The 26,656-nt window shown below is 34.2% G+C and overlaps 1 long non-coding RNA gene across 1 annotated transcript in view; it reads left to right on the top strand.

Annotated features, from left to right (window-relative positions):
* The window catches only part of LOC128316314 (uncharacterized), an 89,373-nt gene extending 62,935 nt beyond the window's left edge, over window positions 1–26,438 (top strand). The window contains exons 2-3 of the long non-coding RNA XR_008299997.1: window positions 17,840–18,037; window positions 26,334–26,438. This is a non-coding gene — a long non-coding RNA (uncharacterized LOC128316314). The remainder of the gene's footprint in view (window positions 1–17,839; window positions 18,038–26,333) is intronic.
* Window positions 26,439–26,656: the final 218 nt, after the last annotated feature.

Genomic DNA, 26,656 nt, shown 5'->3' with positions numbered 1-26,656 from the left:
TTCACCATCTCTTTATAATCTTCATGAGATTCAAATTCAAAATGTATTAATTTTTATATAAAAATCAATACCTATTTCTTGTAAAACAAAGTTTTCAATAAGTGAAATCACTTTGTTTCATTTTAGTGGCTTTCTCTGTTGTAATAGACTAGGAAGATAACCCATGTTTTTTTGCATATAGATGAACTAAATAATTTCAGACACCTCTGTTGAGTCATTTGGGAATACAGAAATAAAAGTGATCTGGTTAGACTGGCAGAGGATTTAAGACCTTTGGGGATTTAAGGTTTAAGGATTTAAGACCCACCATAATGATACTTAAACAGAATAAAGGTCTTCAAACTTGTGACACAATCACTGGACAGGGCTGTCAACAACAGGTAATCTGAAAAATATAAACCTAATTGAGATTTATAAATATAAAATTTCCTTTTTTTTAAATATCCCAAAGGAGAGATTTGCCTTGGGTATTATATGTCTTCATTGGTGACCAGTGTAAGATCTGGGTCTTAGATTACTGCTTGTACCTGGTTGTAAGAGCAAATTACTTACATAAAAGGGAGCATGAGGACTGAAGAAAACATAGTATGACAGTTTTGTTAATGCTTGTGGTTGGTCCCAAGCCCTTTGATAGTCGATTATTAATATTTAAACCATTGAATGTAATAGGGACCTAGATTATTTGCTTCTCAGGAGAGAAAAAGGAAAATGAAATAGCTATTTAATTAAATATTTAAGTGACCACTTTGCATTAGAGAAAACTGAAACAAATATGTACTCCAATCTCTTACTTGGCTGAAAGTAATTGGAGAGGCTTTAGGAATTTTATAGAGTCTAATATCAATATTGAAAGATAGCAAGAAGATAGAGAAATGGAACAAAGGCTGTAGTAGTCAATGAAGGCATCATAAAGAAGGATAGAATAGAAAAGTGGGTAAAATTTTTAAAGAAATGGGGAATTCTATGGATTTCCCTTCTCCAAAGACCTAGATGAAAGAATAATCATGACATGTTGCCAGATTACTTTCAGTCTGTATTACTGCTGTTAGGAAAGAAGTCTGGAGGGAATGGAAGATAAATTTAGATTTGTAGAGGACTGTCAGATTTTAGAAAGTCCTTTTTCTTTTTGGATGAATTTTTATTGTGAAAATAACATATTTTAATTGCATATTTTTAAAATGTAAGTAATACAAGTAGTGATAAAATCCTTTATAATCACATCAGAAATAAATAACCAGTGTTCACATTAGTAAATATCATTTTCGGGGCACCTGGGTGGCTCAGTCGGTTGAGCGTCTGACTTCGGCTCAGGTCATGATCTCGCGGTCCGTGAGTTCGAGCCCTGCGTCCGGCTCTGTGCTGTCAGTTCGGAGCCTGGAGGCTGCTTCGGATTCTGTGTTTCCCTCTCTCTGACCCTCCCCCGTTTATGCTCTGTCTCTCCCTATCTCAAAAATAAAAAAACGTTAAGAAATGCATTTTAAAAAATATCATTTCCTAATAGCACTTTATTCTTGCCTATTTACAAAATTGGAATCACATTGTTCATATATGTGTGTGCATGTGAATTATATAGTAACACTTTTTTTGAAAGAACTGATCAATTGACTGATAGCATCATACCTTACAATACATATGTTAAACCAACATTGGTCAAGTTATCCAGAATTAAAAATTTAATAAATCATATTTTTTTTTACCTTCTCTTCATTTCCCTTTTCCTCTGCCTCAGTCCTTCTTTCTCTCCTTCCTTCAGTTTTTCCTCTCTCCCTCCCTCCCTCCCTCTTTTCCTTCTTTTTTTTAAATATACAAATTAGTTGTTTATTTGGCTTTTTATTATGACCAGTCCAAAATTTAATTTGAAGATAAGCTTAGAAACTTAAGTGACATAAAAGGAAAATCACCCACCGGTGCCCTCCATCCCAGCCCTCTTTCCTTCCTTTCCTTCTTTCACATGCTCCCTCTTCCCTCCCTCCATCCCTCTCTCACCTTCTTTCTTCTTTCTCTCCTTTCATTTCCTCCCTCCTTTCCTTCCTCCTTCCTCCCTTGCTTCTTTCCTCCCTTTGTTCCTTCCAGCTATTAGATATAATGTTAAAAGGATTATTCTCCATTTATTTATTTTTCATTTATTTGAAGAGTCTGTGGAAAATAATTATGCAAAAGAGCTTTCACTACAGAGGAGCTTAAGAAACAGTAGAATAACAAAGGCATATGGGATGAATTGAAGGAAGCAAGGGTTCACAGTTAGGGACATAAATTGAGGTCTGAGTGAGCCACAACTAGCGGTAAATTTTGTCCTTGTTCTCCTTCCTCTTTTCCCTACCTAAATTTTCTCTCCCATTTTTCTCTCCTCCTTTGATTTTTTTCTTTTAGTATTTTTTTGAGGATAAGCAGATTTATTGAGAGAAAAAGATCCACTTAAAAAATGATAAATGGCTTTTAGTATTTTTAAGATGATTGTAGGTACGTCTACATAAAGAAAAGTAATATGACAAACTGCAAAAAAAAAAAAAAGGACTGGAGTTCTAAATGTGCTAGAGCAATTTGGGGGATCATAGTATTCTTTATATCCTTATATGTGGTCAAAATATAGAACTGTATCAACTTCTATTATTGCTTGCTTTTTTGAAACTTAGATCACTTCTTAGAACACTTAAATTGAATCATAAAGTTCTCCAAGAGAAAATGAATGTGAAAAAATATCTTAAAAATTATAATTGTACTTTCACAAATGTAAGAATAAAACATCGATTACCTAGACTATGTCTCTAATTAGCTTTATGCTAGTAACTCCATTGAACCCTCTTTTAAGAGTAGAATACAAAATAATATTTGTGAAAGTGTTTTTTCTGATGCCCAGACTCCTGTGATTTTTATTAACTTAACAAGCATCATAGGCTTGAAGGAATCTGTATGTAGAAATTCCACACTTAGATATATTGTATTTGTTGGATCATTTATCTGCATCACTTTCATGCTGTACCATTAATTAATTTTAAAATTTGAGTAATTTTATATAATTCTTTTAACCAAGATTATTATAGGAAGATGTTTTATACAGCCATTCTCAATTCTTTGTCTAGCCTAACTTAATTTCCTGTTTCTTTAGTTTCTATATCAGAGTATCATTCCAGGGAACCAAAATGGATATTCCATTTTGATCAAAAGACTTATGGATAGACAGGAGACTAGACAAATTGTTAGTGTCCCTTTCTTTCTAGGGAACTGACATTTGGAAATATGAATAAGTAATCCTTCTCTTAGTTTCCATATTGGATAGTGATTGTATAGTATCATTTTCCTGAGGCCTTGACACATTTATTTGCATTTGTAAGTCTTGCTTTCACACCCTTTCATTGTTCACCTTTTTCCTCCTATGTATTACAGGTAATACTAAGCTGTCTGGACACAAAAGACACTTTCTTCTTAGAACTTACTCTTTCATCACTCCAGTGTTTGATTCTTACACAATTTGCATTTATTTGAAAGTCTGTAATGTAGAAAAACTTTAATATCTGAAAGCAGTTTTGTTACCTTATGACAAGTCTTCAAATCCAAGCTCATCATTTATCCATTTATTTATTTATTTTTTAGTAGGGTGAAGTCAGCTTAGTACTTGGGGCAAGTACATTTAAAATGTTCAAGTACAGGGGCACCTGGGTGACTCAGTCAGTTAAACATCCTATTCTTGGTTTTGGCTCAGGTCATGATCTCATGGTTTGTTGGTTCGAGTCCCACATTGGGCTCTGCACTGACAGTGTGGAGCCTGTTTGGGATATTCTCATTCTCTCTCTCTCTCTCTCTCTCTCTCTTTCTCTCTCTCTCCTCTCTCTCTCTCTCTCTCTCCCCCCCCCCCTCTGCCCCTTCTCCACTCGCTCTCTCTCAAAAATAAATAAACATTAATTTTTTAAAAAAATAAAATAAATAAAATGATCAAGTACACGGGTGTCTGGGTGGCTCAGTCAGTTAAGCATCCGACATCAGCTCAAGTCATGATCTTGTGGTTTGTGAGTTCTAGCCCCACATCGGGCTCTGTGCTGATAGCTCAGAGCCTGGAGCCTGCTTCAGATTCTTTGTCTCCCTCTGTCTCTGCTCCTTCTTCCTCTCACTGTGTGTGTGTGTGTGTGTGTGTGTGTGTGTGTGTGTGTGTCTCAAAAATAGATAAACATTAAATTTTTTAAACAAATTTAAAAATAAAGTGTTGAAGTACAATGAATTAATTTTTCACTTAGAAGGGCTCTTGTTTTTTTCTTCATAAATAAAATTGTGTATATACATAAGGTATACAACCTATTGATTTAAGATATATTATGTAGTGAAATGATTACCATGGTCAAAATAATTAACATTTCATCTCTTTCTAGTCACCAGTTTTTTGTGTGGTGAGTGCACCTGAAATCTACCCTCTGAAAATATTTCCAGTTTTCAATACAATATTATTAAGTATAGTCATCAAATCTGTACATTAGATCTCTAGACTTAATTATCCCCATAACTGCCAATTTGCACATTTTGACCAACATACCCCTATTACTTTTACACTCCCAGCTCCTGGTACCTCTCCGTTTCTATGAATTTGACTTTTCTTTTTTTTATTTTTTATTTTATATTCCACAGATTGTTGAGATGATACAGAATTTGTTTTTCTCCATCTGACTTTTTTTGTTTATTTCACAGCATAATATCCTAGATGCTTGTTACAAATGTCAGGGTTCTCTTCTTTCTCATGGCTAAACAATATTCCATTGTTTAGCAAGAAAATAAATAAAGGCATACAAATAAAAAAGGAAAAAGTAAAATTGCCTCTGCTTAAGGAGCCGTAATACTTATAGAAATTCCTAAGAATTGCATCAAAAAACTATTGGAACTAATAAATGCAGTAAATTTGTAGTATACAATATCAACTTACAAAAATCAGTTATATATCTATACACTAATAGCAAAATCTAAAAAAAAATCCATTTACAGTAGCCTTAAAAAATAAATAAAATACTTAGAAATACATCTCACTAAGGGTGTAAAATAATCTGTACTTTTGAAAACTATAAAACATTGATGAAAGAAATTGAAGATGACAATATGAATGGAAAGATATCTCATGTTCATGGATTGGAAGAATTAATATTTGTTAAAATGTCCATACTATCCAAAGCAACCTACAGATTCTGTGTAATCCTAACCAAAATTCCAATGGCATTTTTCACAGAAATAGGAAAAGAAATCCTAAAATGCATATGGAACTACAAAAGACCTCAAATAACAAGGCAACAGTGAGAAATAACACAGTGGGAGACATCAAATCACCTGATTTCAAAATATACTACATAGCTATTCTAATCAAAACAGGTAGCATAAAAACAGACAATGTAACAGAATAGAGTCCAGAAATAAATTTATTCATTTATGGCCAATTGATCTTCAACAGAGACTTCAAAAGCACACAATGGAGAAAGGACAGTCTCCTCAAATGATATTGAGTAATGCTGCTTTTTTTTTCATTATATTTGTTTAATGTTGAATGTAAATCTTCTAAGGATATGCTATTTTAGCTGATTCTTCCTTACAATCCAGTTTGTTTCACTAAATACTAAGAAGTATGATTCAGATATTTAGAGTAGCAAATCAGAGTTCACATTCCTGGTTTCCACTAATAAATGTGACTTGGAAAAAAAAACAACTCACTTCATGTTATATCAATATTTCCTATTATAAATTTTGAGAATAAAAAACTTTTTAATGGGATCATAACAATTATTATATTTCAGATTCTGGTGGGAAAGTACCACCTCCAAGTAATCATGTAGCCACTGTTTGACCATGAATGATGCTTAGAAGTTGAACTTGCTTTTTTTCTGACATTTAGAGTCCCACTTTATTTCTTCAATTTGTAATATTTTCAACTAAACAAAACTATTTAAAACTACTTTCTCAGTGCTTCCTGTTTAGATAGTATCTCATCTTGTTTCTTTACCAATCCAATTAAGCAAAAAGTATTGTGTTTGTAATTTGTACAATGCATGTTGTGTGTTTGGGATGCAAACATGAATAAGGAGGTGAAAAAGAAAATAGTAAGAAACAAAATTCAGCCATAAACTCTCACATTTCTACAGTTCCTTTCCCTATCTCTTAATTTTACTATGCACCCTTCCCTCTAAAATTATAATAATAATTAACTCTGCAGACCAATCCTTCACTGGTTCACATTACTTTCAGTATATTTCAAGTTTCTAGGCATAACTATGTAGGGCTCGAGAGGAGCACAGCTCCTGTTTCTGTGTACATCTTCATCTCATAGTTGACACTTCACAATTTCCATGCAAAAATGACAAAGGCTTATAATTTTCCTTTCAGTCTGTTCTGTTTATGCCTCTTTGCTCATGTTCTCTCTTCCCAAGATACTCACTTCCCACCTCTTCTAGTATTATTTTCCTGTTAGGTCAGTAGACTTGTCCCAGGAATCCTTTGTTAAATCCCAGAATGAAATAGTACTTTTTGCCTGTGCTCTTATAGCATTCATGCATATACATCCATCTTAGCATTAGTCACTGTATAGCAGTTGTTTGCTGGTGTTTCTGCCTACCACTCTATACTTAAGCTCCTTGAGGAGTGGAATCATTCCTTCTCCATTTTTTTTCTTCTCACTCCTGTCCTGTGGCCCAATGGCTGGCAAACTGTTTCTAAAGGAACAGACAAGGGCACCTGGGTGGCTCAGTCGGTTAAGGGTCCCACTTCGGCTCAGGTCATGATCTCATGTTTTGTGAATTCAACACCTCTGCCCCCCACCCGCGTTGGGCTCTGTGCTGACAGCTGAGAGCCTGGAGCCTGCTTCGAATCTGTGTCTCCCTCCCTCTTCCTGCCCCTCCCCCGCTCATGCTCTGTCTTCTCTCTGTCTGTCTCAAAAATAAATAAACACTAGAATTAAAAAAAAAACATAAAAGGAACAGACACTTTGCAGTATTTTAGGCCTTGTGGGCCACAAGATCTCTATTACAACTACTCAGACCTGCTGTTGTAGATTCAAAACAGCCATAAGCAATAAGTTAAGAAATGAACATGGTTATATTCCAATAAAACTTTACTTACTGAAACAGGTTTCATGGCCTTTGGTTGCTGACCCTTGCTGTAGCATGGTGCTAATAATACAATGCCAAATAAATGTTGAGTGATTTATGTTCCCAGATTTATCCCTGTGCTTAAGTTCTCAATAGATGAAAGGCTTGGTTTTCTGTTCCCCTGGAAGTGCTCTGTTCTGTAATATTCTGTTGCACTAGTAACTGGTGTCTTGTTTGGAGTCCCAGAGAAGTATTTGGTGCACTTTCACTTGTTAATAGGTTTTCCTAATGTGTGCTCCCTGACTGACAGTTTTCTCCTGTGGTTACTCTGGGGTTTTGTTGTTGTTTATCATCTGTCCATATGCTATGAAATCCCATTGCCTCTCTGTGACCAACATCCTCATTGCCCATCATTTAGCAATGCTTGCATACTTCTCTCTGCCCAGGACTGTGAAACAGAGATGAATCAGACATGGGCTTTCTCTCACCCAAAGCCATGTGCATCAGGGAGAATTACAATCTGGTGTAAGGGATGGAAAATGTATTCTGTTGACTTAAACAATCAAGGAATTTTTTTCTCTCAAACATCAGTAATGTCACAGTCTAGGGTTTGTGGCAACATAATGATGCTTTTAAAGACTAAAATAGTTCCTGTATTCTGTTGTATTCTCTTTAGCTAAGGTTTTTGTCCTCAGTTCAGAAGATAGCTGCTGAATATGTAGGCATCACACCCACTTCTCAGATAGGAGGGAGGAGACTAGAACATCAGCTTATTTCCACCTATGTCATGAACGATAGCATGATCATCCCTAACTGAAATGTTGATTGGGAAATGCTGGTAGTACTGTTCCAACTTCTAGGGTAGAAACCGTCAGGACATAGGGTTAAATGGATATTGAGTGACATTTCCTGAAGTAGGTAGCACATCATGGGAATGATAGAAAATCACCACCCCCCACCAGCTTCGACCTAATCATTTTCAGAATTTTCTTAAGCATCGTGAAATTTAATGTAAATGTAATATTGAACTAGGCTATTGTGTCATCATGTAATTTTAATATTTAGTTAGGATTATTTTGTGTGCAGGTTATCATTTGGTTTATCTACTTCCCTCCTTTAGCATCTTCACTATAAGATCTCTTAATATTGAAACAATTTCTCTTATTATATCTAAATATTAGTATATTTTTGTTATAAAATTATACATGGAGAAAAGTATAATAAGCTGTTTATATTTTCAAGGTATTTTTAAATCACCTAGCCATTAATTTTATTTGAGTTTTATATTGACCCACTTTTTCTTTCATTATGAATAAAAGGCATTTAGTTTAGAACTATAGTAATTGAATGTTATAGTTATGGGGATGAAATATTTCACATTCTTTTTTCCATAGTGAAATCTCTGTGCCTTCATATCTAAAAATGCATACCTGAGGAAAATAATTTGGTTGTAATTCCACACTCCATAGACATATTGCATTAGAATCATCACTAAAGTATTGTCTGCTTTGTGGTAATAATTATTATTAATTGCCAATATTTCAAAATAATGGGAATACAGTAATGAAATATATGTCATTACATAACTCTTTATTGAAAAATAACATGGTAGGGAGAAAATAGAAGAAGCTAAAGAACAAAGTGAAATTTGTTTCTCTTTTGGAACTAGAACGCCATATTTTCTGTGACTATAGATATCTTAAGATTTCTGTCTTAGTGTTTTTACTTTTTACTCTTTAGGGATGTATATATAAATAATTTAATTTTAGTCATTTAATGTTTAGAAAGGATTTATATTAAGAATGATCTATAAATGCTAAGTAATATTACTTTATTTTCAAGAAAGTTATCAAAGATACTTGAGATTTGCTATAACAGCCTCAGTCACAACTTATAATACATTCACTTAACTAGTAAAAATAAAATTATATATTCGGGAGAGATAACAAGTTTTCAGATTGTTTCTGATAGCAACAAAGATAACATTATTTATTATACTCTACTTAAGCTCTTAACCCTACAAATAATATATGTTTATATGCACCTTTTTCAGTGTTCGCTTGTTTGAGGTGATAAGACATTAAAAAAAAAAGATCCCTCTCTTTTTTGAATTTCTAATCTTTTATCCTTCCCAGTTTACCTTTCACTATGGAGTTAACCTGTAACATCCCAAAATTGAACTCTTGCCTAAATGAAAATTAATCACTGCAAATGAGGTCTCAGATTATTCTTTTAGGTTATTACAGCCAACTTTGATAGTGATAAGAGAATAAATATTGATGTAAAACTTACTGGGCTTGAAATCAGCCTCCACTATTTTGATCTCCTTTCTTATCTTTATCTCTTTTCTTAATATAATTTTATACTTATAGAAAATTGCACAAATAGCACAGAGTATTCCCATATTCACTTCACCAGATTTCCCTTATGTTAGCATGGAGGAAAACCATGGTACAATTATTCAAACTAAGAAATTAATATTCAGATAATTCTATTATCTAATTAAGGATGTAATTAGGATTTCTCCAGATGTATCATTGCTGTCCTTTGTTTTTGTTCCAGGAATCATTCCATGAACCTGCATTACACTTAATTGCTGTCCTTAGTCTCCTCTATAGTTTTGCTGTCTTTCCTTCTCTTTAATAGCCTTGACACTTGTGATAAGTATTGGTCAATTCTTTTTTAGAATATCCTTTAATTTCGATTTGTCTAGTATTTTTTCTTTTTATTGAGATATAACTGGCATATAATATTGTATACATTTAAAGTGTACCACTTGTTGATTTGATACAGATATATTGCAATATGATTACCACCATAGAATTAGCTAACAGCTCTATCACGTCACATCATTTATAACTGATCTTTTTTTTACTTTTAAAGTTTATTTATTTTTTATAGAGAGAGTGCACATGTAAGCAAGGGAGGGGCAGAGAGAGAGGGAGAGAGAGAAAACCCCAAGCAGGGCCCATGCTCAGCACATAGACTAATGGAGGGGCTCAATCTCACAACTGTGAGATTATGTCCTGAGCCAAAATCAAGAGTCAGATGCTTAACTGACTGAGCCATCCAGGCACCCCTCTAATTTCTCTTTGGTAATGAGAACACTTAATATCTAGTCTCTTAGCAACTTTGGGGTATATAATACAGTATTGTTGACTATAATCAAAATTCTATGCATTAGAACTTCAGAACTTAATCATTTTTTTAATAGAAAAAGACAAATACTGCAAGATAATTACTTATATGTAGAACCCAAAAGAGGTGTATTTGTGAAAACAGAGAATAGAATGGTGGTTATGAGGGGCTGGTAATGGGGAAAGTGGAGTTGTCTAATTTTTTCTTATGATTAGAATAAGATTATGCATTATTGGACACAACTGCCACAGAAGTGATGTGCCTTTCTCATTGCATCATTTCTGGGGATACAGGATGTTAATGTATCTTATTACTGGTAATATTAACCTTCCTCACTTGATTAAGGGGGTATCTGTTAGAAACTCCATTGTAAAATTAGTATTTTTCCTTTTTGTCATTAGTAAATGTATTGGGAAAGATACTTTGAGACTATGCAAATATCCTATTTTATCCAGTAACTTGAGTATCCATCACTGGGACTTGCCTGCAATAATTATTATCAAAGAAGAACTGTTTTTCTTCTCTCCATTTCTTTATTCAGTCAGTAATTAATTTACATGAGTATGAACTCACAGATTTATATGTTTTCCTATGGGTTATATTCCAATACTGTTGTTATTTTGTTGGTTATAGTTTTCCAACTTTGGCTATTATTTATAGGCCCTATAAGCAACAGGGCTTAAAATATATGTATGTATGCTAACTCTTGTATACATGCATATCTATTTCTGAATCTAACTAGATATATATTTTAAAACCATAGGTTCACATTGATACCTCCATTAAATGCAACATTATTGCATTCATTCTAGCCTTCTTCCTTTCCTGGTCTCTTCTTTCTCTAAGAAACCAGACTTTCACAATCTAAGATGTACTTATTTGTTCAACTGTAGTATATACTTAACAGTTTCACAATTGAATTCTTACTCCAATAAGAACATTTTATCACGTAAGTGCAGTTAATTTACTTTTTGTATTATGACTTCAAAACAATCAGAAAGTTCTCATTAAATGTGTGGGAAAATAAGTGTTTTTTTCTGTTGTTTGTTTTGCTGTTTTCAAATAATGCACTCTATTTTTAGGGCTGCAGTTTCACATAAAGCTAATTGTATTCTTATGTGTTACATATCTTGATATAAGTACAATCCCTCCCGTATAGATTTTCCAGTACAGAGAGGAAAATGGATCTCAAGTATCTCTTTGTATGACTCCTCTGCACATGCTGAATTAGCTACCAAGCTAGAGCAGATATGCCCCTGAAGAATTTAAGTGAACTGCCATGCTCATTCCATGGAAAATTCTGGACAAATGAACATACCTCTAGACTCTCAAGGACAATGGAGAATAGATGTAAAAATTACTGCCATTATTATAATTGCAGTACTAAGCCATACTGAATGACTGCAGTGAATTAGCATTACATTATAAAGGCTATCTTAGAAAGTGTGTGAATCATCTATTACATTTTTTACAGAGTAAATGAAAATGGAAGGAATGGACAATATTAAATTTCAAATGCAGTAGATGCATATATTTAAGTATTATATACTAATATCCAGATAGATGCTGACATGTTTTATTGATTTTTGGCTCATTTTGTTATGAAAGGTCAATTTTATACCAGCTCCTAAAAAAAGAATAGTCGTTGGGACTTTTCTAGGCAAGACAAAGATTAGTGAAAATTCCCCACATGGACAGTGCCTTAATAGCACATTTATTTTACTTGCTGATAAGACACTAGCTTGAAAAACTAGTTTTCAGTCATATTTGTATTTGGTTGAAATTGTAGTTTTCTCACAAAGAAGGGTATATAAGAAGAAAATGAATATATTGGAAGAAAGGCATAGATTCTCAAATATGTAAGAGATGGCAGGAATTAGTGCCCGCTGTAAGAATAAAGATTTGCTGTTTTCTGATAATTTTTTCCTCCATTATTTTTGTACTCAAATATGGGTTTGTTTTGTTTTTGTTTGTTTGGTTTTGGTTGTTGTTTTTTTGAGAGGGAGAGCGAGAGTGAGGGAGAGGGAAGAAGAGAGAAGAATCTCAAGCAGGCTCCATGCTCAGTGCAGAGCCATCACAGGGCTCAATCCCATGACCCTGGAATCATGACCCGACCTGAAATAGAGTGAGGTGCTCAACCCACTGAACCACCCAGGCACCTCTCTACTCTGTTTTAAGCACCATTGCCAATTCTCTTAAAACCGGTAAAAATAACAGAGGGAGGCACCTGGGTGGCTCAGTCGGTTGAGCATCTGACTTGGGTTCAGGCCATGATCTCATGGTTTGTGGGTTTGAGCCCCGCATCGGGTTCTGTGCTGACAGCTTGGAGCCTAGAACCTGCTTTGGATTCTGTGTCTCCCTCTCACTCTGCCCCTCCCCTACTCATGCTCTGTCTCTCTCTCTCTCTCTCTCTCTCTCTCTCTCTCTCTGTCTCTCAAAAATTAATAAACATAAAAAAATTTAAAAATAACAGAGGATACTTCACTGATTATTCAACTCAGACGCAAAAATAGTTCCTGAGAGTATCAAAAACAGGAAAGAAAATGTTATAAAATTCAGTTTATTAATTTAGTTTCAGTCACGTGTAGAGAGACACAAAAATCAGAAAAATGATAATATAAGTTATAATATTAACCTAGTGTATTTGGTTATTAAAATCCTTGGAAAATTATTTAGAAAGCCAATTTTCCAATATTAAAACACATATTTTTTAAAAAAAATTATTGATTTTTGTATTATTTTGAATTAAAATTCTACTCTAAGAGTCTTATCTAAATATTTAGGATTCAAAGATAGGCTATAAAACATTATCTCCATATCATCCCTCCTAATTTTTTAAAAAGTGTATATTAAGTACCTACTCTGTGGCAAGTACTGTGTTTGGTAGGGTTGGAGATAAACTAGGGAGCTTTCCTAGAACAAAATGTGAAATCCAGACACATGCGTCTAAAGTGACTTTAAGCAACACCAGTCTATCAAGAAGCTTGCACAGCCAGAGGGAATGCCTTTGCTGGCTGCATTGAGGCAGATAGTAAATGCTTGAGTTTAGCAAAGGCTATCACATGTGAGGCTACCAGCTTAAGCAGACAATGCCAAATCGGGTAATGGACAAAAACTAGAAGACCCCACTCATGCCATGATGTACACTGAGGCCCTTTGGAGGTAAAGGTTTTGTGACAGAAGGAAGGTAAGCTCAGAAATGGCCAAAACCAAGAGGAGGATTACAGGCAGGTTTAGGGAAGGCTCAAAAGGGAAAAGCAGTACATGTGAGAATGAAGACAAACAGGAGATTTGCTTGTGTCTCAGAATCTGAGGAAAGAAAAATTCTTCAAGCAGACAATACCTAGTTTATAGAGTTTCTATTTGAGTTATTGTTATTTCATTAAAAATAATTGCTAATACTTATATAGTGCATATTCTGTACCAACACTATTCTGAGACAGCTGCAACTCAACACTCACAGCAATTATATACAAAATTAATAATATTATTCCTATTTTGTGGTTGGGGAGATACATAAAGGATTGAGTAACTTGCAAAATTCACATGATTAGCAAGTGTTTGAACTGGGATTCAAACCCACCCAGTCTGGTTCTAGTCTTTTCTGTTTCCCACTGTGATATAATACTTCTCAAATAAATGTTTAATAAATAAATGTTTAAATAAAATACTTCTTAATAAAATGTTACCCTTTTCCTCTTAAGGAAAGATTGCCTAAACTTAATGATGTTCCTTCTATCAAAAGTGCTAAAATAGTTAAAGGTTAGCTATGCTGATTATGAAGGATTTGTTCAATGTGTACAATCTTTGTTAGGAAAAATTTCCCAAAAAACTATTTTCGTGAGACAAATATAGATGTGTATTATGATATTGTCTCTCTTTTTCCATTCTTTTTCCTTCCTTCCTTTTTCTTTCTTCTTCAAATAAGCTTTGCTTTTAGTTTTAACTATCCTTGTGATATTCTGCAAATAATATTAATATAGGAAAGATAAAAATGAGTCAATGATAGAATCTCTTTTTTTAATGTTTATTAATTTTTGAGAGAGAGCGTGAACAGGGGAGTAGCAGACAGATAAGGAGACAGAATCCGAAGCAGGCTCCAGGCTCTGAGCTGTCAGCACAGAGCCCAACGTGGGGCTCGAATCCACAAGTTGCGAGATCATGACCTGAGCTGAAGTCGGACGCCCAACCAACTGAGCCATGCAGGCGCCCCTAGAATCTCTCATTCTTTACTACTGGAGGCCTCCAAAAAATGTTTTTATGTGTGTGACAGGTTCATAATTCTGAATGGTTTACCAATGAACTCTCAATGCCAGAGAAGCAGAGATCTGAAACTACTTCAGTTTGCTTGAAAAATGACCTTTAGATTATTCAGTTCTGGGTCGAGCCCTATTGATGATCCTTTTCACAGTATTTGCCATAATTCCTACTTTTGTTCTGATCTGTTTAAAGATCAGTCTAAATTTGTTTCTCTTTTGAGTTATCCTCATCTTGCTGTTCTTATTGTGTGTATGTGTGTGTCTGTGTTTGCATATAAAATTGATGGATTAAATCTCATCTAAAGATTAGTGTATAAAATGTGATTACCCAAATACTAAGTCAATTTGGAATTTATGATGTTTGATTCATTGAATTCCTGGTTTTCAACTGAGACCAAGTCTTCTCAGTTGATTCATTTTTATTTGCAGCCAAGCTCATGCCTAAGTCTTTGTCAATATCATTTACTAATGATCTATGCAATTCAAGTAAAAAGAATTAAAATACAATTGTATGTAAGAATTCATTCCTACAATGAAATCTCCTCTGCTTGGTGCAGACTAAATATTACCAAAATCCTTCCTACCAGATTGATTCTTCCCTGCCTAGGTGCCACAAAGACATCGGGGAAAGACTTTCTAACAGGGCTGAGACTTTTTGATCCACTTCAGCTGTGCTCGCCTCACCTCATGGTTTCAAAAATCAATGACATATCAGCGTAGTAGTCACTGATCCATGAGGTAATTGCACCTTCTAATATCTTCAGCATAAAGCTTCTGAAATGGGCAGAGCCAATGACCAGAGAGGATAAAACACATTGTGTTTTTTTTTTTTTCAGGTTTGTGATCAAACTGAGAAATAATCATCTCAGCCTATATTTCTGAAAGAAAAATAATATCGCCCCAGAGGTGTAAAGCTACTGTTAAACACATTTTTATCATATTAAGATGATTATTCTTCTAAACAGCTGACTGTACTGTGCCACAGATTGTATTTACCTGTAAAATTTGTGTGTAGGCTTCCAACCTAATTTATTAAAAAAGCACTATGGATTTCAGGATGGAGTAGTAGGCACTTCATTTTGTGGTTAAATATGATGGGAAATTATCCCTATTGCTTTGGTCTACTGCTTAGAGACATCTTAACTAACTAGATAAGAATTCTTTAGGAAAGAGATATGGGCTTAAGTAAATACTAAAGAAATTGAGTATTAGCACACAGGGAGAAAGTAAGATTGATGATCTGACAAAACATTAATTAAAAGAAGGAGCATTGCCAAGATTTTCTTGTATAATTCAATTCCACATAATTCAAAGGCAAAATTAATTTACTGTTTCTTATTTGACAACAAAGAAAGTTTTATATTGATTATTTTTTTAATGTATGTACACATGACATGAGAAAGCTCTGTAATCAGAAACATAGTTTTTTAACCTCAGAGGTTTGCATTTAAATTCCAGAAATCTACGGACACAATAAAACATTTCATTGAAATGAAATGAGTTCTCACTGATTTCTGCAGGTTTGTAGGCATACATAAACATCAAATACCAATATCGGTATTAATTGACGGAAATAACCTAAAACATTTGGCAGTTTTTACTTTGAGCAGTTGACAGTTTGCACAGTCCAACATATGCTGAATATTTTATATACAAGTGATTTATTACAGAATTTACCAATGATGACTAACACTATTTTTTATATATTAAATATAATTGATTGTCCAATTGGTTTCCATACAACACCCAGTGCTCATCACAACAGGTGCCCTCCTCAATGCCCATCACCCACTTTCCCCTCTCCCCTACCCCCCATCAACCCTCAGTTTGTTCTCAGTATTTAAGAGTCTCTTATAGTTTGCCTCCTTCCCTCTCTGTAATTTTTCCCTCCCCTCCCCCTATGGTCTTCTGTTAAGTTTCTCAGGATCCACATAAGAGTGAAAACATATGGTATCTGTCTTTCTCTGCCTGACTTATTTCACTTAGCATAATAACCTCCACGTGGCTACAAAAGGCCAGATTTCATTGTTTCTCATTGCCAAGTAGTATTCCATTGTATATATAAACCACATCTTCTTTATCCATTTGTCAGTTAATGGACATTTAGGCTCTTTCCATAATTTGACTGTTGTTGAAGGGCTGCTATAAACATTGGGGTACAAGTGCCCCTATGCATCAGCACTCCTGTATCCCTTGGGTAAATTCCTAGCAGTGCTATTGCTGGGTCATAGGGTAGATCTATTTTTAATTTTTTGAGGAACCTCCACACTGTTTTCCAGAGTGGCTGCACCAGTTTGCATTCCTACCAACAGTGCAAGAGGGTTTCCGTTTCTCCACATCCTCACCAGCATCTATAATCTCCTGATTTGTTCATTTTAGCCACACTGACTGGCATGAGCTGGTATCTCAGTGTGGTTTTGATTTGTATTTCCCTGATGAGGAGTGACGTTGAGCATCTTTTCATGTGTCTGTTGGCCATATGGATGTCTTCTTTAGAAAAGTAACGCTATTTTTAAAGTTTACTTGCCCAAGTATCAGCAGTTTTAAAGATTAAATATCGTTATGTATTGCAATGCTGAATGCACTAATTTAATCCTGAGAAGCTTCTTTAAACTTATTTCATGTCCCTGTTATTTCAAAAATATGATTTCCAAATAATTTTCATTTCTGTTGAAGACTTCATGCAATTATTGTGTTGAAAATATTTAAGTCATCTGTTTAGTGAGGTAGAAGGATGATTTTTTGCTCCAAATGTATAATAAAATGTCTAGCATTACAATGATACCAAAGTGAATACTCCTCAAAATTCTAAATATATAGAAACAGAGATCTGTTTGCAATTGAAATCATAATTTTCAGCAGTAATTGCTTCTAAGATGCCGGTTCTATTAGTGATACAGTGTTGATGTTGCTTAGATGTAACATCAAGGCAAGCCTTGGAACTTTAAATTTTCTACCCTGGGAATACTGTTCCTAGAAAGACAATGTTTGAACAGAAAAAGGACTTTGAGAACCTAATTTATTTGGCTCCACCGGAAATCAGAACTGAAGCATAAACTTAGGTGCTATTATTTTATTACAAAGTATAATACCAGGAAGTCAGAAATAAGAAAGAGTGAAACAAGGGGAGAGTCAATAAGAGGGTGTGGTACTAAGTTACTACCACTGGAAACCAAGTGCAAATGATTGTGTGTTCTCAGGAGACTTTTCTGAAAGGCTACAAAATTCTTGGTCCCAAAGCGTCCATGGTAAGTCAGAGGAGGATGGAAGAGAAAGCGTTCATCCACCAACCATCCTGATCTAAACAGGAGAATGTTCGCCCCCACAGGGTGTTAACTCCATAGGACTTACATTTTTAATTCTTTTTTTTTTTTTTTTTCTCCACAAGCACAGACTGTAACCAGGTCCTGAGAAGTCAGGACCTTCTGGGACAGAAGAAAGCTTTGGGACAAGACTCAGTGGAAGAGCAACATCCTGGGACCCAGAGAAGAAGAGGCTCTGTTGTGCCTGCCTCAAGTTAGGAGAAGCCCATGCATAGTTGGTCCTTACAGTGGTCACTAATGCAGAAACAGTGGCCCAAATTGGAGACAGGTGAGGCCAAGAGAAACCGAAGTGCCATGTCAAAAGTGTTTGAAACAAAAGCGGACTTCCTTATTCACACTTGAATTTAAATTTGCAATATAGGGTTGGTTCATTAATCTGTACTGTACATCTGTACAAAAGTATAGTGCTAGCCAGATGTGTAGCAATTTCTGAGTGAACCTTAAAGTCAAGTATGTACATTTTACTTTATTTTTTATGGTGCTAATGTTTATTTAACTATCAAAGATAATGGTCTACCTTGAAGAATAGTTATATACTTGACTAATAAGATACTTCTGAGCTATTTGACATTTTAAGATTAAAGGAACATTTAATTTCATAATAGATTTCATAATACGCCTAATGTTATAGACCATTTGAAATTAAAAATTTTGAATTTTTTTTTCTGTAGTAGAAAAATTAATTTACTTCTAGTCATGCCAACTAATCATTCATATACATTTCAGAAATGGCAAAGCCATATCATTGACTTTATGATAATTAATATTTCTATTTTATTTTGACTTCTTCCAGAACTTTTTTTTTAATTTCTCCATAATGATTATATATAGCTTCATTCATTTTTGTATGCATATATTTCATATACTTATTATTTGTATTTTATATAATATTTATATTTAAGTTTGGGATTCTAACTCAGCTTCCTTCCTCTTCTTCACAGAATTTGGAACTTAAAATATATAGAGGGCAAATGAAACACAAGTAAAGAATTGTATGAGAATTGCATGATAGTCTTCTAGTATTTTAAATCAAATTTTTCGGCTGGAGTCACTTTTTCTAAGATCTTAGTGAGGACCAATTTTTTTTTCTCTTAGAATATCTCTAGCCATGAGGACTTCTGCTAAATAATTTCAAAGCTCAAGAGGTCAAGACAAAACACACTATTAAAGCAAAACACTATTTGTTAAACTACTTTTAATGCAAAGAAATTGTAAAAATTCAAAATGGAACTTAAACTTGCTAAATATCATATTAGTAAATACTTCAGATTATTTAAAAGTCTTCAAATTGATTGGGAAAAAAGGTTGACAAATGTGGGTCAAATCTCTATAAGACAGAACAAATAAATGGCTTCTGGATGTTAACTGAAATTACTAGTTCATTTATATATTTGGAGAATCTTCAAGTTAAACCATGACTGCATGTACATGTATTTGAATAACCTACTTATGTAAGAAAACTACAAAAATAAGCTGATTTAACTCTAAAAAATACTAAATCTAATAATTTGTCTACATTAAATTTCAAATACTATTTTAGATTATTGTATTTTTTTAATGTTTATGAGAGAGAGGAAGTGTGCAAGCAGGGGTGGGCCAGAGAGAGAGGGAGAGAGAGAATCCCAAGCAGGCTTCATGCTGTCAGCACAGAGCATGATTTGGGGCTTGACCTCACCAATGATGAGATAATGACCTGTTAAAATCAAGAGCTGGACACTTTACCGCCTGAGCCACCCACGTGCCCCAATTTTAGATTATTTTAGGTTACTTCAACCCAAGATGTCAACACTTTATGTAAGAATTTTTCAAGCCTCACGTCATTTGATAACCTTAAAAATATTCAATATCAATAAAATGTAATAATTCTTAAAAACTGATAAAATTGTCAGGACGCCTGGGTGGCTCATTCGATTAAGTTGTTAAGCATCTGACTCTTATTTCCACTAAGGTCATGAGCTCACACTTTGTGAGTTTGAGACCTATGTCAGGCTGTGCACTGCTCTGTTTAGGATTCTGTCTCCCTCTCTCTCTCTGCCCCCCCACCCCTGCCCCACCACTCTCATGTACCTGGGCGTGTGGGTGTGTGCTCTTTCTTGCTCTCAAAACTAAATAAATAGACATCTTTAAAAACCTGATAAAATTGTATTTATTGTTGCTTTTGATTTTATACAATTTCCCCTCACTTGAGATGTTTTAATGCACTTTCCAAACATTTCTTGAAGTATCTTGTTGACTAAATGTTATATGAAATAGACTGATGCTGTATGAAGATACTTAGAACAAAATGGCAATCTGTACATTTTATAGAGTAAAAGACTCCAAAGTAAACTCTTCAATGAAAACAGTGATTAAAGAAAATGATATTATTTATTTGATCCTAACTCTCCAATTTGGTTAAAGTTTTATTTAAAAAAATTTTAATGTTTATTTCTGAAAGAGAGAGAGAAAGAGAGAGAGAAAGAGAGAGAACAAGCAGGAGAGGGGCAGAGAGAGAGGGAGACACAGAATCCAAAGAAAACTCCAGAATCTGAGCAGTCAGCATTGAAGCCCAACACAGGGTCCAAACCCATGCACTGTGAGATCATGACCTGAGCCAAGGTCTGATGCTTTATGCAGCTGAGCTACCCACGTGCCCCTAAAGTTTTATTTTAAACTGAAGATTTCAAATTGTCTTTGTTGAAAAATGAAAACAAATCCAAGCAGATGTATGCTGCTGTATTAGCAAGTTGACTAATGCTTAAGTTTCAGCTTGCTAAAGGAGTACAAAATAATCATTGATATAACCCAAATGAATCACACTATTGGCTTAATCGGGCAGTATGGCTATTTAGAACTGGGGTGAAGTAGATACTTTAGATTGAGTATTATCTGATATTTGAGAAAACCATCTTTTCTAAACACAACCCTGTTGTACTGACAGTAATAATACAAATTCTGATGACAAATTATCTAAATTTGAGAATGCTATTTAAAGGCTACAGGCTTATTTGTTTTCATAAAACAAATACAAACAAATGAAATGTCTTTCTGGATCTGTTGAAAGTCAAATTGAAAGCATTCAAAATATGTTAAGCAATCTGAATTATAACTCATTTTATAAAGCTTATAGTGCTTAGGGGAAAAAATGTACCTGAATTCACAGCTAACATGAGATTTGCAATACAAAATAAGTTAACAAGGAAGCCAATGACATAAGCCCTAGGGTAATGGTACTTGCTGGAACAAAAGAATACTATATAATAATTCCAGAGAAGGACTCTGCAACTACTCAGAAATTATATTTCTTTGAAAATGATAACTTACAGTAATCCTGTCATTTCCCACAAATATTTTTCATCAGATTTGGCACATTTCACCTGTCGTGACATATATGAAAAACAAAGATGTTCATCGTTTCAATAATTTACTGCTCTTCAGTTTGAATAAAAAGAGCTTGAGAATTTTCTACTAGGTCTGTGATTTCTCACACCTAAAATATAACCGTTGGGCATTTATTTTTAATTATCATCTCTTCCACAATTACATTTTTCATTAGTGAGAAATTAATCCTATCAAATCAGTATTAGAATAATGATATTTAATACTTTTCTAGAAATCAGGATTTTTGAATTTGTTTTCAAAATATGATGCCCTCCTTAAATATGTGTTTAAGTTTATATTTGCATGAGTATTATGATAAACCATTTTGCACTGGGCATATTGCTAAGAAGTATGTTTGATTAAAGATTTTATTGAGTACTCAAAGGTACAGGTATAGACTACTAAATGATGCATACAAATATAAAACTGTATAATCACCCTATATCATAACCTTACCACTTCCTCAACAACAGATGAAAACATTAATAATTATTTCATCCTTTTTTCTCACTAATTGCTCAGTGACCTTACTTAGGAGTTTTAAGAGTAATATATTAATATATTTTTTAATTCCTCTGAAAATGTTTATTTATTTATTTTTGAGAGACAGAGAGCATGTGCACGAGCAGGGGAGTTTCAGAAAGAGAGGGAGACAGCGAATCCAAAGCGGGCTCCATGCTGATAGCGTGTATCGTTGGAGCCCAATGATACTCGTGAACTGTGAGTTCTGACCAAGCCACCCAGGTGCCTCAATATATTAGCTTTTCTAAATTTATTTATTTATCTTATTGCTGGAGTTTGTACCTCTTAATTCATTGCACCTATTTCACCCATCCCCACAGCCAATATATTATCAATCTTAATAATATTTATTTGTATCTTAGAATATATTTTGGTTATAAACACCATTTTTATTTGTGCCTATGACCAAATTCATTCTTTCATCAACATCCTGCATAACAGTGGTAAAATATGATATAATAAATATATAACATTTATTAGCTCATTTAAATAAAACATTTAATAATTTTGTGTGGCATTTATTCTGCTTAAGAATTTATATTAAAGTTCTGATTTCATGTAAACTTAAATTAAGCATTGTTAAGCTGTATTATCATTAAGAGGTTTGTTACCAATACTTTGATAAAAATATTTGTAAGCATAACTGTTTAGTTGCCTGTTACGCAGTGGTCAATAGCACAATGAGCCCAACTGAAAGTGACAATTAAGACTTTAATCCTCGGGGTGCTAGGGTGGCTCAGGAAGTTAAGTGTAAGACTCTTGATTTCAGCTCAGGTTATGATCTCAAGGTTTGTGGGTTCAAACCCTGGACAGGGTTCTGCACTGACAGTGGAGAGCCTATTTGGGATTCTCTCTCTCCCTCTCTCTCTGCCCCTCTCTGAATTGTGTGTACACATGCAATCTTTCTCTCCCTCTGTCTCTCTTTCAAAGTAAATCAACTTATAAAAAAGACTTATTTTACAGTGACACAAGCAAGAGGCAAACGAAAAAAACTGCCAGTTTCCCAGTGATCAGGTAACATGCAGTTCAGTTGGGGGAAAAATGTCTCAGTAAAGGCCCCCCCAAGAAGAGGTCCCTGCAAAGACTCAGCCAGTTATGCCTAAAGAGAGTGATGGGATGGAAATTCAAGTAAGTCAGGCTAGCCTAGGCTTACTAAGTCTTTGGCTGCCGTTCCATCCGGAAAATCACATACACTGACTGTACACCAAGGCCAGTGAGGTAATGGCCACTTCCCTTCATGAGGCCTGCGTTGTATTGCCGGTAGCTCAGCCTGAAAGGTTGCATATAAGATTTTGGAATAGAAATGGGCTTATTTAATGGCTTTAAATGACAAACCATGATCCAGTTTACCCATAACATGGACAATTAAAAGCTAAAGTAACAAAGTTTTATGCTAATATTAAGCTGTATTCTTTGATGGCAATTTATAATCCATCTAAAATTTCTGGCTTAGAAGGAACATTATTTATTTTTGTTATTATTATTACCATTCCTATGGTTTAGAAAAATCTCACCTTATAAGTAGCAAATTCATGAGGAAAAAACAGAAACTCACTTCCCCGCTTTTTTTTGCAGTTATCATGTAAGCAAATGACTGATACTCTCCCAGTTTCGATTCATATTTTACTGAAAGGAAAAAGAAAACGCCACTTTTGTCTTCTGTCATTATGGACAGTTACATACATGAGAAAATTATCCTTATAAAAGTAAATAAATTGTTGGATGAAAAATAAAAACATAAATTTAAAATGAATTAACTGGACAAGAAAATAACAAAATCTCAAAAGTCAAAAGTCAATTAATAGTTGAAAATTTAAGAGGTAGGTTGGTATTGAGATGCCTGGATGGCTCCGTTGGTTAAGCGTGCAATTCTTGATTTTGACTCAGGTCATGATCTCAGGACTGGTGAGATCTCTGCGGAATCTGCTTGGGATTCTGGGTCTCCCACTCTCTCTGCCCCTCCCCCCCCCCCCCCCCCGGTGCTTGCTCTCTCTCTCTCTCTCTCCCTCTCTCTCTTTCTCTCTCTTTCAAAATAAATGAACATTAAAAAATGAAAAGAAATAGGCCTCTATTGCTATATACTTCTCCTGTAGGACCTTTTTTGCTGCATCCCGAAGGTTCTGGACTGTTGTGTTTTCATTTTCATTTGTTTCCATGTATTTTTATATCTTCTTTGATTTTCTGGTTGGCCCATTCATTGTTTAGTAATATTTTGGATTTTGTTTTGTTTTTTAAATGTACTTATTTATTTTGAGAGAGAGAGCAAGAAAGAGTAGAGGAGCAGCAGAGAGAGGAAGAGACAGAATCCCAATCAGGCTCCACACTGTCAGCAAGGAGTCTGACATAGGGCTTGAACTCCTGAACCATGAGATCATGACCTGAGCCAAGATCAAGAGTCAGATGTTTCAATGACGAAGCCCCCCAGGTGCCCCATGTTGCATGTTGTTTAACCTCCGTGTATTTTTTTTTTTTTTTGGTCTTCCCACAAATTTTGTTGTTGGTTTCTAACTTCGTAGCATTGTGATGAGAAAAGTTGCATGGTATGATTTCAGTCTTTCTGCATTTGTTGAGGCTTGTTTTGTGACCTTATATATGATCTGTTCTGGAGAATGTTCCATGTACATTTGAAAAGAATGTATTCTGCTGTTTTAGGATGGAATGTTCTGAATATATCTGTTAAGTCCATCTGGTCCAGTATGTCACTCAAAGCCATTGTTTCCTTATTGATTTTCAGTTTAGATGACCTGTCCATTGATGTAAGTGGAGTGTTAAAACCCCCTACTATTATTGTACTATTATCAATTAGTTCCTTTATATTTGTTATTAATTGTTTTATATATTTGAGTGCTTTCATGTTGGGTGTATACATATTTACAATTGTTATATCTTCTTATTGGATTATCCCCTTTATGATTATATAATGCCCTCTTTGCCCCTTTTTACAGTCTTTATTTTAAAGTCTAGTTTGTCCGATATAAGTATTGCTATTCTGGCTTTCTTTGGCATTAATTTGTGTGATAAATGTTTCTCCACCCCTCACTTTCAATCTGCAGGTGTCTTTCAGTCTGAAATGGCTTTCTTGTAGGTAGCATATAGATGAGTCTTTTTTTTTTAATACATTCTTATATCCTACCCTATGTCTTTTGATTGGAGTGTTTAGTCCATTTAATTTCAAAGAAACCCTCTTTTTGCTTTTTTTTTGTTTCAATTTTTTTTTAGTTAGTTAATATATGAGGGTCAAAGGAACCCTCTTACACTATTGGTAGGAATGCAAACTGGTGCAAACATTCAGGAAAACATTATGAACTTTCCTCAGAACGTTAAAAATAGAATTACCATGCAATCCAGCAATGGCACTACTATGTATTCACCCCAAGAATACAAAATACTAATTCAAAGATGTATGCACATACCGATGTTTATAGCAGCATTATTTACAATAGCCAAATTATGGAAAAAGCCCAAGTGTCCATCGACTAATGAATGGATAAAGAAGTGTTTTGTGTATATGTGTGTGTGTATATGTACGTATATATACATATATACATATATGTATCTGTGTACATATATGTATATATGTACATGTATGTATATGTGTACATATATATATATATATATAATGGAATATTAACTGAGCAATCAAAAAGAATGAAATCTTGACATTTGCAACCATGTGGATTGAGTTAGAGAGTATTATGCTAAGTGAAATAAGTCAGTCAAAGAAAGACAAATACCAAATGATTTCATTCATATGTGGAATTTAAGAAACAAACCAATGAGCAAAGAGCAAGAAAACCAGAAAGAGGTAAACCAAGAAACAGACTCTTAACTATAGAGAACAAACTGATGGTTATCAGAGGGGAGGGGGATGAGGGGATGGGTGAAATAGGTGATGGGGACTAAGGAGTGCACTTGTGATGAGCACTAGGTGTTGTATGAAAATGTTGCATCACTGTATTATACCCCTAAAACTAACATTACACTGTATATTAATTATTAATTTAAATAAAAAATTTTACAAAAGAGAAAGAAAAGTTAAGATAGAAAAAGAGAGAGTGAGAAGAAGGAATGAGGGAGGAAGGGAGAAAGAAAGGAAAGAACAAAGAAAGAAAAAAGAAAGATCCATACCAGTTTTAGCTCTTTGGATAACCACCGAAGTCAAATAAACACTAGTTTCTCTCTCTCTGCCTCTCTCTCTGTCTCTCTGTCTCTCTCTTTTCCTCCCTTTTGTTCATTTTATTAATTACTTAGGCATATGTTAAGTGTTCACAACTTAATGATTTGTATAGGGTGCTCTGATTTTCCACTGTATCATTATCAAATGTCTTTCATTTTAATAATTCTTCTAGACTTAAAGTCTACTCTGTGTGATATTAATATATCTACACTAACTCTTCTTTGTTTGGTGGTAGCCTAATGGACAATATCATTTAAAATTGTATTGGCAAATATCAAATAGCTTGGAATAAGTCTATCATAAAAATAAGACCTCCGCATGAAAACTAAAAAAAACAGCATCGTACAGGGAAATTAAAAAAAAAAAACACACAACTTAATAAATGGATGAGTCTATCATGTTCATGAATTATCAGACTCCATATTATAAAGATGACAATTCTCTTTGCTTTAATATGTTACATATACTATATAATTTCAACATAACCTTTCTTTTTATTTTGCAGTAATTGTTTATCAGATCATAAACCACATAGCCATGAAAAGACTCCAGAAGAGTCAAGAGAATCTTTAAGAAGAAAGCTGGAGGACTTACACCATCATACAGTAAGACATATTATAAAAATACAGTAAATTATAATGTGGCATTTACTTTATTTATTCATAAGAAACTATATTAATATTCCATAAGTAAGAACACGTAAATCTAATTGGCACAAAACAGTAAAGAAATTCAATGACTTACTCTTTTACAAAAAAGTTTGTGCATAATATTCTTAGCAATTGAGAAAATATTTAGTTTGGTGGTATGCTTTAACTATTTTAAATA

This window comes from Acinonyx jubatus, chromosome A1 (assembly GCF_027475565.1).
Source record: "Acinonyx jubatus isolate Ajub_Pintada_27869175 chromosome A1, VMU_Ajub_asm_v1.0, whole genome shotgun sequence".
Lineage (NCBI taxonomy): Eukaryota > Metazoa > Chordata > Mammalia > Carnivora > Felidae > Acinonyx > Acinonyx jubatus.
This window is presented reverse-complemented; position numbering and strand designations above follow the sequence as displayed.